The sequence below is a fragment of the Tenrec ecaudatus genome, chromosome 5 (genome assembly GCF_050624435.1).
Source record: "Tenrec ecaudatus isolate mTenEca1 chromosome 5, mTenEca1.hap1, whole genome shotgun sequence".
NCBI classification, from domain to species: Eukaryota; Metazoa; Chordata; class Mammalia; order Afrosoricida; family Tenrecidae; genus Tenrec; species Tenrec ecaudatus.
In genome coordinates this window covers 69,458,347-69,478,037 of record NC_134534.1, presented here as the reverse complement: position 1 = coordinate 69,478,037, position 19,691 = coordinate 69,458,347, and the positions used below count along the sequence as shown (strand labels likewise).

Here is a 19,691-nt window from a genome sequence, read left to right as displayed (position 1 = left end):
CAGAAACCCACAGAGGCAGTTCTACCCTGTTCTACAGGGTTGCTATGAGTCAGAATTGGAATTGCTTTATGGAGCACACAGTATTTGTCCTTTGGGGACTAATTTTGATTAGCATAATGTTCTCCAGATCTATCTTTGCCATAATGTACTTTATGTTTTTATTATTGTTTCTTAGTGATACATATTCCATTGTATTCCACAGTATTCAGTGGTGTGTGTGTGTGTGTGTGTGTGTGTGTACCAAGTTTCTTTATCCATTCTTCTATGGATAGGTAACTGGGTTGTTTCTGTCTGCTTGCCCTTGTGACCAGTGCTGCAATGAACAGAGGGTTGCCTATGTCTACTAGTGTTTTGGGATGTCTATTAGTGTCATGGGACATTTATTGCAGGTCCATATGGGATTTTTATTCCCAGCGTTTGAGGTAGTACTGTATTATTTCCCACAATGCTTGTACAGTACCAGCATTTCATTATCCATTCGGAGCATTGAGGCTGTTTCTATCTTCGGAGCATTGAGGCTGTTTCTATCTTCTTGCTATTGTGAACAGTACTGCAGTGAGCATTCTTTTTAAAACTAAAAATATAGCGTATTTTCCAAAAGCATGTATCTCACCAGGCTCGGAAATAACAAGTTGAAATGTTTCTTAATATTTACTCATTCTTTTGCCTTTGCTATTTTCAACAAATCAGAAAATACTTTTTAAAAACTTACATTTTCCCCTATCACAAAGATAAAAATATCTCTGGCTCTATATCCATAGATGGGCCTATCCAAAAATCAAACCATATCCACTGCCATCAAGTAGATTCCAATTACTAGCAACCCTATGTAGGGTTTATGAGGAGATAATTCTTTATGGGAGCAGATAGCTTCATCCTTCTCTCATAGGGTAGCTGGTGAGTTTGAACTACCAACTTTGAAGTGAGCAGTGCAATGCTTACCGAACAGCATAATTAATTCTTGTAGCTTTCTTTTGCAGAGCAATGAGTGTCATTTCTAGGCATAAATGCATCAGCCAAGGCAACCTAGACCTTTCTTTCTTTTTTAATGCTGGGATTCACTACAGGTCATATTTTATTATCTGAAAGCAAAGATTATATTTCAGCAGCTTACTAATGTATGGCATTTAGACATTTCTTTTTTGTTACTCTGTTTAACTCTCTCATTTCCTCACTTGAAAGTAACTGGAAATAATAAAATACAATCGATTCACTCTTCCAAAACTAAACCATCCTCACAATTATTGTTACATATAAGTCCTTTATTGGAGACACTGGGTCAGTCCATCCTATGGAGAGACTTCTCCTTTTCAACTGGCTTTCTATTTTACCAAGCATGGTGTCCTTCTCCAGGGACTTGCCCTTCGTGACACACATGTTCAAAGTTCATGAACTGAATCTAGCCACCCTTACTTTTAAGGAGTATGGTGCCTGTACTTCTTCCAAAACAGATGTAGCCATTCCTCTGTCGGGCCAATATGTTTTGCCAGCAATAGAATTCAAAGGCATCAATTCTTCTTCGACCTTCCTTATTCATTGTCCAGTCTTCCCCATGTGTACGAGACATACTCTGGCATGGGTCCTGCACAAATAGACCTCTCAATGACATCTTTCTTTTCAATAATCAAAAGTGGTTTTTACGTCAGATGTGCTCAATGCAATATACCATTTACTATCTTGACTACTGTTTCTATGGGCGTTGACTATCGATCACAAAAATTAAAAATTAAATCCTTCAGAATTTCAATGTTTCCTTCAAATGCCAAGTCTAATTCTCTTCTCCAGGGAATTGCCCTCACTATTCTTCACTGTCTTGGTAGCTCCTCGGTGACTTCAAGCAATATCTTCTAAATCAATTCAGTTTCTTGTACTAGGAGGGTTTGTCTAAGTTATTTAGTTTGAGAGTGTCAAAAACAGAAACTCCACATATGTTTTCTATAATACATATACATTTCTGAGAAGGTATGCAGGAAAGTAGAAATGTGCCTACCTAGGGGGAGTAAGGTAGACGTTCAAGTAAAGCAACTTCTCATCTTGAGCATACAATGCTTTTAGGTGGAATGTCTTTTGATTTTGATAATGCATTGCTTTTAAGTTTAAATCTAGTTTATACAGTTATCGTATGAAAGTTTAAAAAGAAAGGAACAATCATGTCATGATAACTGGGTAAAGTCTATTTAGTATTCACTATGTGAGAACTGTATCTGAGGCCAATCAAAAGTACAAATTAGGAACTAAAATGTACTATCCAATTATACAGCTAAAATACATACTTCTGCAAAGTGAAGGGATGAGTAGAAGAGAGCAAAAAGAGTCAGAAATATTTTCATACATTTGAGATTTTAACAAGGCTCATTAACAATCTTCTATATACAGCTGACAGAACTGCACTTGCAGAAAGTGAGGAGGACTTGAAGCACTTTCTGATGAACATCAAGGATTGCAGTCTTCAATACATATTACAATAACTCAATGTAAAAAAAACAAAAAATCTTCACAATTGTGTCAATGTGTAACATCACAAAAAAAGGATTGAAGTTGTCAAGGAGTCTCTGCTGTTTGAATCCACAATTAGTGTTCATGGGTCAAAGACAAGAGATCAAAAGACGAATTGCATTTGGTAAATCTGCTTGCACTTCACTTCTTTAAAATGTTGAAAAGCAAGAGAATTACCTTGAAAACTAGAGTGTGCCTAAACCGACCCAGGGTATTTCCATTTGCTTGTGAAAATTGGTCATTGAATAAGGAAGAATTAACGCATTTGAATTGACTTGCTGGAAAATAATATTGAAAGAATCATAGACTGCTAAGAGTACAAACAAATATGTCTTAGAAAAAGTACAAACAAAACAAAACAAAAAAAGAAGAAGTACAACCAGGGGACGATGTATTGACACACACCAGAGGGACTCCACAAAATTCAGCCCAGGAGAGATTCTTAGAGGGAAGTTTAACACTGCTGGAACCCAGAAAGAGCATCATAAAGATAAGTAGGCACAGACCCACGGGGTTTTGAGGGGCTGGGGGCTTTAAGCTTAGCTCACTGGAGACCGGCTGGGGCTTGATCTTGGCCCTGCCACTGTCTCTGCTGGAGCTTGGACAATTTGGAGCCCATAGGTGGGCTTGGTCTCAACGCAGCCACAGTTTGCCTCCGTCTGCCTCTGGGCAGGGACAGGGTCCTTGCGGCTTCATGGACAGGGAACGGGGTTCAGCTACATTGTTACACAGTACTATGAAGGATTGTACTCCAGTGAATTCAAAAATTTGGAAGACATGGACAAATTCTTGGAAAAACAATCCCTCCCTAGACTATCCTCGGTGGACATCAAGAATCTCAACAGACCCATCGCAATAGAAGAAATAGACAAGGTTATCAAGGGATTATCAACAAAAAATTACGCCTGGACAGATGGCTTTACTGGAGAATTCTACCAAGCATTTAGGGAAAACTAACACCGATCCTACACAAACTCTTCCAGACATAGAAAAAGATCGCAAACTCCTGAACTCCTTCTAAGAAGCTAGTATAACTCTGATACAAAAACCGGGCAAGGATCCCACAAGAACTACAGACCAATGTCCCTAATGAACATCGATGCAAAAATCCTTAACAAAATACTAGCCAACATAATATAAAAGTATATAAAACAAATAATTCACCATGACCAAGTGAGATTCATATCAGGGATGGTTCAACATACGAAAGACCATTAGTATTATTCGTCACATTGACATGAAAAAGTATAAGAACCACATGATAATATCAATAGATGCAGAAAAGGCATTCGACAACATCCAACACCAATTCCTGTTTAAGACACTTGAGAAGATAGGAATGGAAGGAAAGTTCCTCAAGACAATACAAGCTATATATGAAAAACCAACAGCCAACGTGGTAGTCAATGGAGAAAAGACTAACACAATCCCACTGAAAAAGGGAACCGGACAAGGATGCCCCTTGTCCCCATTCTTATTTAATATCCTGCTGGAGGTTTTAGCTAACAGCATAAGGCAAAGAAAAGATATCAAAGGTATTCGCCTGGTGAAGGAAGAGGTGAAACTATCACTATTTGCAGATGATATGATTTTATATATGGAAAATCCCAAAAGCTCCACAAGGGGAGTACTAGAAGCAATAGAGGAGCTTGGCAGACTGGCAGGATACAAGATCAACAAACAGAAGTCCATTAGACTGTTACACACATCAGATAAGACCACAGAAGAGGATATCAAAATGGTGGTACCCTTCATAATAGTCAAGCACAAATTGAAATATCTATGGATATACCTGGCTAAAAGTACAAACAATCTATATGGGAAAAATTACAGAACACTATTACAAGAAACCAAAAGTGACCTCAACAAATGAAAGAATATCCCATGCTCATGGACTGGAAGACTCCATATAGTCAAGATGTCAGTTCTGCCAAAGGCACTATATAAATTTAATGCAATCCCAATACAATTACCCTCGTCTTTCTTCAAGGCAATGGAAATACTGATTACCAACTTCATATGTAGAGGAAAGAAACCTAGAATTAGCAAAGAACTCCTCAAGGAGAAGAACACAGTGGGAGGGCTTGTTTACCTGACTTTAGCACATACTATACAGTCACAGTTGTCAAAACTGCATGGTATTGGTACAATGACAGATACTCGGACCAATGGAAAAGAACTGAAAACCCAGAAATAAACTCATCAGCATATAGACAACTGATCTTTGATAAGGGCCCAAAAACATCCAATAGGAAGCAGATGCCCTCTTCAAGTGGTGCTGGAAAAAAATGAGTATCTACCTGCAAAAAAAAATTCAAGCAAGACCTTTATCTCGCTCCATGCACAAGAATACACTCAAGGTGGATCACAGACCTTGAAGTAAAACCCCAAACTATTAGGGCCATCAATGAGGAAATTGGGACCAACTTCAGAACTTTGGCACAGGAAATACATCGGCTATCAGAAATAGGGAAGGACACAAACACAGGGAAGGCACAAATTGACAAGTGGGATATACTGAAGATAAAAACACCTGTGTATATTCAAAGAATTCACCAAGAGAGTAATAAGAGAGTCCATGGACTGGAAAAACATCTTTAGCAATGACACATCAGACAAAGGCCTTATCACTCAAATCTACAATACTCTGTTAGCTTCCAAAAAGAAAAAAACGAATTGCCCACTTGAGAGGTGGGCAAAGGACCTGAGCAGAAGTTTCACAGGGGCAGAAAACCGAATGGCCAAAAAACATATGAGAAAATGTTCCTGATCTTTAGCCATAAGAGAAATGCAAATTAAAACAACAATGAGGTACCACCTAACACCCTCAAAGATAGTCCAATTCAAAAAATCAGAAAGCAACAAGTGTTGGAGGGGCTGTGTGGAGACAGGAACTCTCATCCACGGCTGGTGGACCTGGAGATATGTACAGTCACTATGGAAATCGAACTGGCGATATCTAAAACAGATGGAAATTAACTTACCATATGAGCCAGCAATCCCCCTATAGGGAATATACCAAGAAGGGGCAAGAAACAAACCAAGGCCAGACATCTGTGCTCCAATGTTCATTGCAGCACAGTTCACAATTGAAAGGAATTGGAAACAACCCAAATTTCCATCCACTGATGAGGGGATTGAAAAGCTGTGGTACATACATACAACGGAGTACTGCGCATCACTCTAAAGCAGTGACGGACTTATGAAGCATGTCGTTGCATGGGAAGAACTGGAGGAAATCATGCTAAGCGAAGTAAGCCAAGCACAAAAGGAAAAATACAGCATGAGTCCGCTGAGGTAAGCTTTTAAAAATAAAAAGGCAAAAGGAGCATAGGGAAAAAGGTTCTGTATACAAACATTTCCTGGGCTGAGGACCAGGTAATATGACAGGGACCAGACCAAATACAGGGGTACACATGGTATACAACTAAAAAGGAGGTGGGGAAAGGGAAAAACAATAATTATACAAAAGAAATGGGTAGCGGGGACACAGGGCACTATCCCACCCAAGGTAAGGGTACTGTTTATATCTCCACAGGGAGAGGGACCAGACTTCACCCAGTGATCCAAGATGTGAATGCAACATGCCAGTGTGGAGTAGGGAACCAGTGAGAGGTCTGGGGGCAGGCCCCAAGCCCAACTATTAAGTGGACACCTGCCCCTTCCCCCAGAAGAAGTGATTTCAAAAGACGGCATTGAATATGCAGCTCCGGGAGAGGGACATATCAGATCAGAGCAAACGGGAGAAGATGAAGGGGTAGGAGGAGAGAGTGAAGCACATGATGGCCGAGTAGGCCATGAGGACGATGTTCTCAATTAGAGCAGCCAGTCGACAGAGAGGACCACATGGCCGTTCCCACTATGAAACATGGTGCCCATCACTGACCCATAGCCCTAAAGGGGGCAACACCAGAGACACAGTGTAGGAATTGCACCCGATCTGATCCCGCCACACCAAGGCCAAAAACTAAGGGGTACAACAGACCAGCAAGGGAATAGAGTGGCAAGATCCCCAGGGAATGCTGAAGGTGTACTTTGGGGCCAGGGCATGGTTCCCCAACAGACTGGACAGGAAAACATTCCTAAAAGCCAAGAAACAATCCTTGAACTAACTACAAGCTTTTCTTTCTTGTGATTTGTTTTGTTGTGTTTTATTTTGTCATTGGTTTGTTATTGTTGTTTTGTTGTATATTGTTGCTTGGTTTTGCTCTGTCTTGTTTTTGTACATGTTATTATCTCCGCAGGTCTGTCTAAATAAGATAGGCTGGATGAACAATCTGGAGGAGAAAACAATGGGACCGACATTTCCAGAGGGACATAGGAAAGGGGGAGGTGGGGGAAAAGGTAGTGGTGTTAACAAACCCAGGGACAGGGAACAACAAGTGACCGAAATCGGTGGTGAGAAGGGTGTGGGAGATCTGGTAGGGTATGATCAAGGGTAATGTAACCAAGAGGAATTGCTGAAACCCTGGTGGGGACTGAGCATGATAGTGAGACAGGAGGAAAGTCAAAGGAAATAGAGGAAAGAGCTGGGAGGCAAAGGGCATTTATACAGGTCTATATAAAGACATGTACATATGTAAACATATTTATATATTAGGATGGGGAAATAGATCTATGTGCATATATTTATAGGTTTACTATTAAGGTATCAGAAGGACATTGGGCCTCCACTCAAGTGCTCCCTCAATGCAAGAATACGTCCTTCTATTAAATTGGCATTCTATGATGCTCACCTTCCCGACACAACCGCTAGAGACAAAACAGGTGAATAAACAAATGTGGTGAAGAAAGCTGATGGTGCCCGGCTATCAAAAGATATAGCATCTGGGGGTCTGAAAGGGTTGAAGGTTAACAAGTGACCATCTACTCAGAAGCAACAAAGCCCACATGGCAGAAGCACACCAGCCTGTGTGATCACAAGGTTTCGAAGGGATCGGGTATCAGGCATCATCAGGACAAAAAAATCTTATCATAGTGAATGAGGCAGGGAGTGAGGAGTGGAGACCCAAAGCCCATCTGTAGGCCAGTGGACAAGCCCTTACAGAAGGGTCTTGAGGAGGAGATGAGCCAATCAGGATGTGATGTAGCAACGACGAAACACACAACTTTCCTTTAGTTCCTAAATGCTTCCTCCCACCCACCCCCTGCCCCCACTATCATGATCCCAATTCTACCTTGCAAGTCTGGCTAGACCAGAGGATGTACACTGATGTTGATAGGAGCTGGGAGAGCAGGGGGTCCGGAGTAGATGATCCTTCAGGACCAGTGGTGTGAGTGGTAATACTGGGAGGGTAGAGGGAGGGTGGGTTGGACAGAGGGGACCAATTTAAAGGATCTACATATAACCTCCTCCCTGGGGCATGGACAACAGGGAAGTGGGTGAAGGGAGACATTGGACAGGGCAAGGTATGACAAAACAATTATTTATAAATTATCAAGGGTTCATGAGGGAAGCAGGAGTGGGGAGGGAGGGGAAAAATGAAGAGCTGATGTCAGGGGCTTAAGTGGGGAGCAAATGTTTTGAGATTGATGAGGGCAATGAATGTACAAAGGTGCTTTACACAATTGATATATGTATGGATTGTGATAAGAGTTGTATGAGCCCCTAATAAAATGATTTTTTTAAAAAAAGAAGTACAACCAGAGTGTTCCTTTAGAGGCATGGATAGTAAGCCCATGTCTTACTAACTCTGGGCATGTTGCCAGGAGAGACTAGTACTTGGAAAAGGATATCGTGCTTGGTAAAGTGCAGGGGCAGAGAACAAGAAGATCTTTGACAAGATGGATGAACCCAGCACAGGCAACAATGGGTGTAAACATAAGAATAATTATGAGGGTGGTACAAGACTGAACAGTGCTATGTTCTGTTTTTCAAGGAGTTGCTCTGAGTCAGCACCACATTGAAGGCACCTATCAAAGATGACAAAAACAACAAGGCTCATTACCATATCTGTGTTCCACCACTATTTGCGGTTAATGGATAGAATTGTCACTGTGTTGTTTAATATTTCCGGTATGCAAAATACTTTCTCATTACTGAGGACTTTTTTAAAAAACGGGAACGACTGTCTTTGGGGAAATATAGGAAGCATGGAGACTTCTCAGATCTGGCAAATCATAAAACAACAATGAGATATCACCTTTCACAAACAATTACAGCCCAATTCAAAGAAACAGAAAACCGCAAATGCTGGAGGTGTGGAGAGATTGAAACTTTCATACACTGCAAGTGAGCCTATAAATATGTACAACCTTTGGGCATACCTTCTCAGAAATGTAGATTCATTATAGAAAACATATGTGAGGTTTCTGCTATTGACAAGCTCAAACTAAGTAGTTTGGACAAACCTACTATAAGAAGCTGTTTATATTTAAAATATATTATTTGAAGTCACTGGAGAGCTACCAAGACAGTGAAGAACCGTGAGGACAAAACCCTGGAGGAGAGCACTGAACTTGACATTTGAAGGAAGGATTGAAATTGTAAAGGATTTTTTTAATCCGTAATCAATGTCTATAGAAAGGCCTATAAAGAAACTAAGTGATGTATTGCAAGGGGCACATCTGTTACAAAAGACAACTGGGAATCAAAAATCCATGTTGCTGTTGATAGGTGCTGTCTAGTGGGTTCTGGCTCCCAGTAACTATGAACAACAGAAAGAAACACTGCCGGGTCCTGGGCCATCTTCACAATTTTTATTTATTTATTTTTTCACAATTTTTCTTAGTGAGCCAATTGTTTCAGCCTCTGTGAAATTCTAGCTGAGCCAATATATAAGGTGAAAACTAAACAATGGGAGAGGGAGCATTAGAACTGATTGTGATGCTGCATATACAACTTTTAAAAAGCAATGAACTATCGAATAATATTATCAAGAAAACTACTTTTAAAAAGAAAGAAAGAAAAGAACCCAAATGACCAATGGTTCCCAAGGGTGAAAGAGGAATGTTAAGGGGGCATTGACTTATGTTAATAGTGGTGGATTAATTTAGATGTGGATGTACATTAATTATACTCACAAAGACTATAATCAATGGCACTGAAATATACATGTAGAAGTTGTTGAATTGGGGAAAATTTTTGTGTATATTTTTGCCATACATTTTTCAATTGCATGAATATTAATGAATATCAAAATGAAGAAAATGTTCTACAATTGATTGTGGTGATGATTGTGCAACTTTTCTTGATCTGATTGAATTATGGAATTGTATGACATGTGGACAAAGTGCCAATAAAACTGTTTCTTAGAAAAGTAAACCATAAAACAGACATACTCATTCTCATGTTCTTGCTATTCACAATAGCAAGAAGTTAGAAACTTCCCAAATGTTCATCAGTAGAAGAATATATAAAGAAACTTTGGCATGTATACACAATGGAATACCATGGATCTCTACAAAACAATGATGAAACCAAAAATCACGTCCTGACTTGGATGAACATTGTGCTGAGTGAAGTTAGTTAATCATTAAAAGACAAATATTGTGTGAGGTCACAACTAAAAGAATAAAAACCAAAAATTAAAATAAAAACCAAGACAGTGTCTTGAATGTCAAAGAGAACAGACTTGGAGTTTCCCAAGAGATGGAGGTCAATAATCAGAATATGACACAATGGACTAAAAGGTTGACAGGTATTGACTTGGGTGAACGGGGGATGGAGATCAGTAAGAGGGAGAAATCAGTCAGGATAGAATATGGGGAGGGGATTTTGAGTAGTTTGTACTGTTGAATGCAGAGCTGATGGTCTGAAATGTAATCCCTCTCCACCTAATGACAATTTTAAAAATAAGTTTTAAAATTAGCAAGTGACTAGAAAAAAATGCAAAGTGGTTCTTGCAAATATCACCTGAAATATGTATTATGCACTATTGGACATTCCTGGTGGACTTAAGCATCCAGTCATTTGTCAAAACCCAGAAAAATTATGTGTTATGTAGATATTGATGGTTTGTACCATTTTGCTCTATTTTAGAGATCTGAAATCCACCAAAGCACAAGAAATTGGTCTTTGCAATAAATACTCAGAAAAATACCAGGTGGATTCTATACCATATCAATGGCACTCCCATTGTGTGCTCTGGTTGCTATTACTATTCAATGGAAGTAAACGTTTACAAATATCCATTGTCTATTGACAAGTTTATACTAGGAATTTATATCAAGATGGGAAAAAAAACATAGAAGGTGATAGAAAATACCTACTTTACACAGTTGCCCACAGAAGATATCTATCAAAGTTTGATGAACAACTCACAATTTACATTCAGGGAGTGGACTATTTAATTTTCAGCTGTCCTTTTCACCTCCAGGGAGAATTTGCTTTTATAGAAAAAAAAAAGTGAGCTGATACCAAGGGCTCAAGCAGAAAGAACATGGTTTGAGAATGATGATGGCAACAAATGTACAAATGTGCTTGACACAATGGATGGATGTATGGATTGTGACAAGAGTTGTACAAGCCCCCAATAAAATGATTTTTTTTTAAGAAAGAAAAATTAACTCAACATGAAAATGTTTTTCTAATATCTTCTTTATTAGATAGTGACTTACCAACTAATAGAGACTCATTTCACTCTGTTTTAGTCATGCTCTTTTTGATTAACATAAGTCATACTAAGTGACCAAATACCACTTCACATTCATCCCATATAGAGTAGAAAGGAAAGGAAATGTATAGATACGCATTTCTGTATCAGATCAATTGCTTTCAAGTAGATAAGTTGTTTCAAAGTAGAACTGCACATAAGGTCTTTAAGGCTTGATTTTTTGGAAGTAGATTTCTGCTGAGTTTCCCCCGAGTGGATGTGAACTACGGTCCTAGAGTGAGTAGTCAAGATTAACCATTTGTGCCACTCATTCTCTAAATACTTTCAAAACAATTTTACTGGCATATAATTCAAATGCATACAATTCAGCACTTCAGTAATATCAAGAAGAGTTGTACAATCATCACCAAAATCAGTTTGAGAACATTTTCTTCTTTCTTGTCCTCACTGTTGTCAGTTCTCCATTTCCCCCAACTTCTCCTCCTATGTCCCCCAAGAAACCATTAATCCAGTTACTATCTCTATAGATCTACCTAGCATGGGTTTCATATACACAAAAATGTACCAAAAAACTTTATCTACCTATCATCTATCTATCTATCTATTTATCTACTATCTATCATCGATCTATCTACTTACTGCCATTGAGGCACTGCTGACATATAGCAAACCTCCACTGGGTTTCTGAGACTATCACTGTTTATGATAGTAGAAAGTCCAGATTTTCTCCCACAGAACTGCTGGTGGTTTCAAACTGCCAACCATATAACTCATAACCACTACACCACCAGAGCTTTTATATATATACCATCAATATGAATCTAAAACCAAGGAGGTAAATGTAAAAGATAATATTTTATCTTCATTTCTTCAAATTCTCATGAAGACATAGCTGATATTTTTATAATTTTATAATCCTTACTTCCATGCTTGTACCATTTCCTTTGCTATAAAATGTATTTCCTGTTCATAATCAATATTGAGAGGCCAGGACAGTGAATAAGATATGCAGTGATATGAATGTCAGAAATATGAAAAATAGGAAAGGTAACTATCTATCTAAAATAAACATTCTAATGAATGCAACGCCTCACCACCTGTCCATAAGGGGATAATCATCATGGTGGGAAGCAGATGTTTATAACTAGTAATCACATTGCAAGGACATGGCTGTGTTATAAATGTGCTTATGGTATGTTTTTGATATATGAACAAATAACTAATGAGAATATCACTAATGATCCACAAACAGATACAGTAGAAACGAAGATTTCAGGAATGGGTTAGGTAGAGTAGGACAAGAGTATTTCCACAAAGGAAATAATAGATGCAAAGATATGGAGACATAAAGGAGAATTGGATATTCAATGAATTGTTCACAGCATATAGTTATAAAAAGTAGAGTTAATCCATATCGTGAAAAGTATTCAAAGCATTAAGAAGGAACTCAGACTTACCTTGTATGAACCAAGAGTCAACCAAATCTGTATTGGAGGAGGAACAATAGTAAGGTATGATTATGATAGTATTTTTAAAAATAGAATTGAAGCTAAAGATACAGAGGGGAAATTTAAGTATTAATAATAATATATTTTAAAGATATTTCAGAGAAAAAAATTGGCAAAATTTGATAATCAGTAAAATGTGAAGGTAAAAGCGAGTAAACAGTTGAATATGCCATCAAGATATTTAAGGTGGATTGCATCAAATTAAGAGAAGAAACACTCTTGAGTTGAATTGATGTGCTTAACTTTCCAAGGATAATTGAAAAAAAATTGTATGTCTTGTGACTCATCTAGTCATTGGATCAAGTTACAAGAAGTTACAGAAAGTTGTTAGCAGCTTCCCTCCCCGGTCATGTCTCCTAATAAGTATATGGCAAAAAGAAAAAAAACTATTGAAGACTGTGTAGTATGGCAGAGACCATACCAAAACCAGGGATGCACATGGTAGACAATGGTGGAGGAGGTGGGGAAAGGAAAATAAAAGGATGAATATAAGGAAGAAAAGGGAAGTGGGGGCATGGGGCACTAATCCACCCAAGGGGAGGGTATTGTTTATATCTCCACAGGGAAAGTGGGACCAGACTTCAACCCAGTGCCGCAAGGTATGAATGCAATATCCCGGTGTGGAGTAGGGAACCAGTGGAGAGGTCTGGGAAGCTGGCCCCAGCACCATAAATTAAGTGGATTCCTGCCCCTCCCCCAAAAAGAATTTGTTCCAAAGGACGACATTGACTCTGCAGCTCCGGGAGATGGACATATCTGATCAGAACACACGGGAGCAGAGGAAGGGGCAGGAGGAGAGAGTGGAACACAGCCTGGCCCACCAGGCTGTGAGGATGATATTCCTGAGTAGAGCAGCCAGTCCACAGAAAGAACAACATGGCTGGCCCCACTATGAGAAATGATGTCACTCAGTGGCTAAGGGCGATACAGGGGACAGCACCGGAGACACAGTGTGGGAATTTCACCTGACATGAAAAAAAACTATTTATAATATAAGAATAATGGTTTGAATTTTTTTAATAAATAAAATATTTTTAAACAATAAGGGTTCGTGGGGGGATAAGATGGGGAAGGAAAAGGATAAAAGGGAGCTGCTATCAAAGGGGTAAAGAAGAAGAAAATTCTTTGAAAATCATGTTGGCAGTAATTATACAATTATGTTTGCTCTAATTGAATTATGGATTATTATTATAATATCGGTAAGAGCTCCTAATAAAATGATTTTTTAAGGAAAAAACGCAAAATAATGATAATATTTTAAATAATGTTGCCATTCATTTTGAGATACCAACAATGCATTTGGGAATTTGTTTATATTTGTATTAGTCAGAGACCCCAGCACAAATTATGTGGTGTCTTCAAAAGAGGTGACTGAACAGACTTTACAGAAGAAACTATTTACAAAGATATGAGCGGCATAGAAGAGACCAGCAAGAGATGGTAGAGTAACTGAGGTCAACTAATATTAGAGAGGTAAACTTCTATCACCCTAGATGTAAGAAATAAGGGAAGGCAGCAGTGACCCCCCGAGAGACTCCTTTAGCTGTGTCTTGAGGCAAGAGTTCTGGGCATCAGATATATATATAGATGATAGATAGATAGATAGATAGATAGATAGATAGATAGATAGATAGATAGATAGATAGATAGATAGATAGACACATATGTATATATTTACTACAACTAATTTTCCAAAATAAAAAAGAACCTCACTTTTCAAGACAAATAGAGCAAAGGGATGAATGCATTGTTTTCTTTCCACCTTCTCTACAATCAGCCCCATTAAGTTTCATTGACCAGTTTAATGGAGACCAGAAAGCAGCAGCCATGCATTCCAAAAAGCAGCCACCTCCTATACCCCACAGCAGACTGGAGACAGGTAAAGGTAGATCAAGAGATCCAGAGATCTAGTGAAAATGTTTAAAGTATCTTGGGTCAGAGGGTGATCCCACCTAGCGATCTAGTTTGAGGATACATCAACAGATGGCACGTAATTGATAAGTGAAATAGCAATCATGCCATTTCACAGATTTTAAACTGCTTACAAGTAATCAGCTAATTCATCTAATAAGCAAAGAGTCTGGTCTTCTAAATTCCAGTCTACTATTTTTTTAACACTGATAATCTTAATACAGATGATAAATTGATGCTCCCTGAAATCAAAGGGGATGTGAAACACTTGAATATCAAAGACTTCAGCCTGCAGTATGGATTGCAATTCAATGTAAAAAAAAAATAGTCTCACAACTGGAACACATTGAACAAACATCATCATGAAAAATGAAGAAAAGATCAAAGTTGCCAGGATTTTCTTTTGCTTGAACTACAATCAATGCTGATGGAAAAAATAGTCAAGAAATCAAATAATGTATTGCACTGGGCAAATTTACTTCACAAGACTTTAAGTGTTAAAAAGTGAGAATGTCAATTTGAGGACTAAGATACACCTGACACAAGCCTCGGTATTTTCAATCACCTCACACATGTTATGCATAAGGTGTTCAGTGCAGCATCAGGATAAGAGGAAGGCTTCTCAACATTTGATGTGCAGCTGGCACACCCTTGCTTGTTGAAAGTGAAGAACTTAAAGCTCTTGCTGATGAAGATCAAGAACTGCAGTCTTCAATATGTATTACAACGTAATGTAAAGAAAACCCAAATCCTCAAAACTGAATCACTAGGTAGCATCATGATAAATTGAGAAAAGATTGACATTGTCAAGGATTTGACTTGCTTGAATCCACAATCAATGCTCATGGTAGCAGCAGCCAAGAGATCAAAGAATAGACTGGTGCATAACACTTCTTTAGAGTACTGAAAGGCAAGGATGTTACTTTGAGGGCTAAGGTGTGCCTGAACCAACTCAGGGTATTTTCAATTGCCTCATATGCATGTGAAAGTTGGACACTGAATAAAGAAGAATGAAGAAAATTGATTCCTTTGAATTGCGAGATGACAAGGAATATTGAAAGTACTATGGACTATTATAGGACAACCTGATCTGTCTTCAAAGAAGTAAGGCCAGAGTGCTCCTTAGAGGCAAGGATGGCAAGACTTCTCATGTTCTTTGGACGTGTTGTCAGGAGAGACAAGTCTCTAGAGAAGGACATCATGCTTGATAAAGCAGAGAGACAGTGAAAGAAAGGAAGGTCTTTGGCAAAATGTATGGACACCGTGGCTCCAACAAGGGGCTCAAACATAGGAACCATTGTGAGGACGGTGCAGGACTAGGAAGTGTTTCCATCATTCATTGAGTCACTACGGGTCAGAACTGACACGATGGCATCTAGCAACAACACATACGTGTTAAAGGTGGAGAGGGAATAAGGTAAACTGCAGAATTGATGCATATGAATTACGGTGTGGGTCAGGAAAGTATCATGAATCCCCAGAGGAAGCATGGACTGCCAGAAGCAGCAGCAGATCTTTCTTGGAAGTACAGCCAGAGTTGGTGAGAATCATCTCACCGTCATTTGGACTCTGTGTTAGTCTGGGTAAACTAGAGAAACAAATCTAGGGAGATGCTCATATGTGTATATAAGAGAGAGCTTTATATAAAGGAGCAATTGTACATTAAGAAAACATCCCAGCCCAGTCCAGATCAAGTCCATAAGTCTGATATCAGCCTGTATGTCCAATACCAATTTATGAATTGCTTTTCAGACTCACACAAAACATGCAATGACATAGAATGCAGGAAGATCACAGGCCAGTGGGTGGAAAGTCTTGTGGATCCAGTGGCAGTGGAAGCATCTCAGTACTGGCAAGTATCTCTGTGTGACTCCTCCAGCTCCAAGGCTCTTGCTCATGGAGCTCTACAGTAGATAGCTACATGTGTCTTGTCAGTGGAACATGAAGCAGAGATTGCATGTATATCTGGCCTCCATGAGCTTTTTATCTCCCTGGCGCCTCCAAATGAGTTCATCAAGCTGATACCTGATTGATAGGCTAGACTCCATCTGTTCACAAGTTGACAGGAAATGATGCAACTACCACAGACACATCATCAGACAAAAGCATCCCTGGAGAGGGCATCAGGCTTCTCAAAGCAGAGCATATATAAAAAAGAAGACTCTTCTCAAGGAAATGGAGTGGCACAGTGGCTGCAAATTAAGCTCAAACAACAACAATTGTGAGTGTGGCCACAGGAACATGACGTGCTTAATTCTGAGTCCAGATGGGCTGCTGTGAATCAGAATGGACTGGAGGGCGCCTCACAGTAACAATGGTCTTCATCTTAATCACTGGTTCGTAAAGACCATCAATGAGATGAATGAACACAGTGACTGCAACAACAGGTTCAAACACAGCAAGGATCGTGAGGGTGGCTCAAGATAAGGGCCTCTGTTCAATTGCACATATGTTACTATGAGTGGGAACCAACTCCATGACCCCCAACAACAATCTGACTGCAAACTCTGACTTCAAGTGATTGCTGACTCAGAATGACCCCCTGTGGGTTTCCAAAACTGTCATGGTTTATGGGAGGAGAAAGCCCAGTCTTTCACACACAGAGCTACTGGTGGTATAGGACTGCCAACCATGGGGATGGCAACCCAATGCATAACCATCCACCAGGCTCCAACAATATTATTCAGTGATAATTTGCCAAACCTATGTTCTAGCTTTAGCGATGAGCCTATGTTCCAGGCTTGGCTCATCAGATTAATCCAGCTTTCTGAACATGGTGTGATTGGTTCATAAATGACCAGAGGTGTGAAATTCTGACAATCAGAATAAATCTGTGAAAGCATCGCCAAAGAGATTTTCCCCCTGATGCTGCTCCAGTATCCACTAGTAAGACTAAAACTCAGAATCACTGATGGTCTTTTGTGCCATGCCACTTCTTCTTCTTCTTTTTTTTTTTTTTAAGTGTCACAGGTATGAAATAAGGCAGAGCTACAGGAGAGACCCAGCCCTTTGGGCTCTCCTGCCATTTCTGTAGCATTCATTCCTTATCTTGGAAGTAAGTAAAACCAAGAGGGTTTAAGAATGCTGGCCATGCCACTTCTGTGGTGGCTCTAAGCCAATGTGGCACCTTTCACTGAAACTGATGGTTAAAGTAGGACCAGTTAGTTCCATTGTCAGTTACCTTCAATAAACAGCAGTTGTCACCAACTCACAGGAGCCCTGGTTGTGTATTGGTTACACGTTGCACTGTGATCCCCCTGGTCTTCAGTTCAAAACCATCGGCAGCTCCATGGGAAAAATGCGGGGCTTTCTACTCCTGGAAATAGCTACAGTCTTGGAAACCCACAACATTGCCTCATGGAGTGAGTTTGGAGGTTTTTCTTGTTTGGGTTTTGGTTTTAACTGGGGAAAGTCTACCTATTATTGAAGTAACATAAACAGTACCCTCCAGAAAAGAGGAAAAAATAACTAGTCTCTAGATTCAACAATATCTAAATTCACGTAAACTGTCCTTTACATGCCAAAGGCAGTTTGGTTAGTTTCTGTCACAGGACTACATCAATGCCAGCTGCCATAGTTACCATATGTTGACTTTAGTTAATGTGAAAAATGGATTTCAGATTTCATTTGAATTTGACCATTTGTAGATCGTCTTTCAATCCAAGGATAGCTACATTACTATATTTTAAGAGATTGTCAATAATTACCAAGTCCTCTAATTATAACTCACATAGGGAAATCCATTGAGCCGAAGTGAACTATCCCTAACCTTCTGGGCCTGCATGTGATTAAGCATTTTCATAACATCCAGATGGTTCTGTGGATTAGGTGTTAAGCTGCTACCCTCAAGGTCAGTAGTTCAAACCCACCAGCTACTCTTCAAAAATATATGAAGTTCTTTAATCCTGTAAATAGTTCCAGTCTCAGAAACCCTGTCTAGAGTCTCTGTGAGCCAGTATTGACTCAGTGACAATGGATTTTTGGTCTCATTTAGGCCAACTGAATAGTAGAAGAAGAAATGAAAATATATCTTTAATACTTTAAAATATTTGGAAATTTTTTCTGTGTTTTATTGATGTTGTTATGGTTTGTATTTATTTAGTAATGTTTATTGCTTTGCTTTGTTTATTCTTGACAGGTCATGACTAAGAACTTCAAAGTCTAAAACTGATAAAGCAGAAATTGAGGTAGTAAAATTCTGTATCATAAAAGCTGGGTGGTATGTGGATTGTGATAAGAATTGTATGAGCCAATTGTTGTATGTATATGTATGAACTGTGATAAGAATTGTATGAGCCCCTAATAAATTGTTAAAAAAAATTTTTTAAATGAAAAAAAAAAGAATTGTATGAGCCCCCAATAAAATGATTTTTTTAAATCTGGGTGATCCCCTGAAACTATTGCCTTTTATACCATAAATAAAAAATACCCTTTAAGTTTTCTAAAATAATTAAACTAGTTTTTTTTAAAACTCTGTGTGAGCATTATACTCCTTTAAGAAATATCTAACCAAGAGCTCTAGGAGCCCAGCTGGCCCAGTGGGTGAAGCATTGGGCTGCTAATCACAACCTCAGCAGAAAAGCCTCACCCAGTGAGATTGATGAGACTTTCCCATAAAAAATCAACAGAAACTGCTCTGCTCTGTCCTATGGGGCCACAGTGAGTCAGCTTTGAGTCCATGACAGTGAGTTCCAGGGAGCATATGGGATCAAATTTATGACGACAACTAGGATGATCAGATAGGGACCTTAAGCAGCAGTACTTTATGTTAATGAGGGAGAGTAATTCAGCTAAGGAAGGCAAGAATGGTTGCTCATCTGTGTTAGTCTGGGTAGACTAGAGAAAAAAATCCATACCCTTGTGTGTATAAGAGAGAGATTTATATAAAGGGTAATTTTTAACTCATTCTATTGGGGAATCATACACTTATCACAATCCATACATCCATCCATTGTATCAAGCACATTTGTACATTTGTTGCCATCATCATTTTCAAAACATTTTCTTTCTACTTGAGCCCTTAGTATAAGCAACTCATTTTCCCCCTCTATCCCCCACCCTCCCTCCCTCATGAATCCTTGATAATTTATAATTTTTTTTTGTCTTACACTGACCGATGTCTCCCTTCACCCACTTTTCTGTTGTCCATCCCCCTGGGAGGGGGTTATATGTAGATCATTGTGATCAGTTCACCCTATCTACCCCCACCTTCCCCTTACCC

At 39.1% G+C, this 19,691-nt stretch overlaps 1 pseudogene; it reads right to left on the bottom strand.

Annotated features, from left to right (window-relative positions):
- Positions 1-17,429: 17,429 nt before the first annotated feature.
- Positions 17,430-17,557, bottom strand: LOC142449630 (small nucleolar RNA SNORA14; annotated as a pseudogene).
- Positions 17,558-19,691: the final 2,134 nt, after the last annotated feature.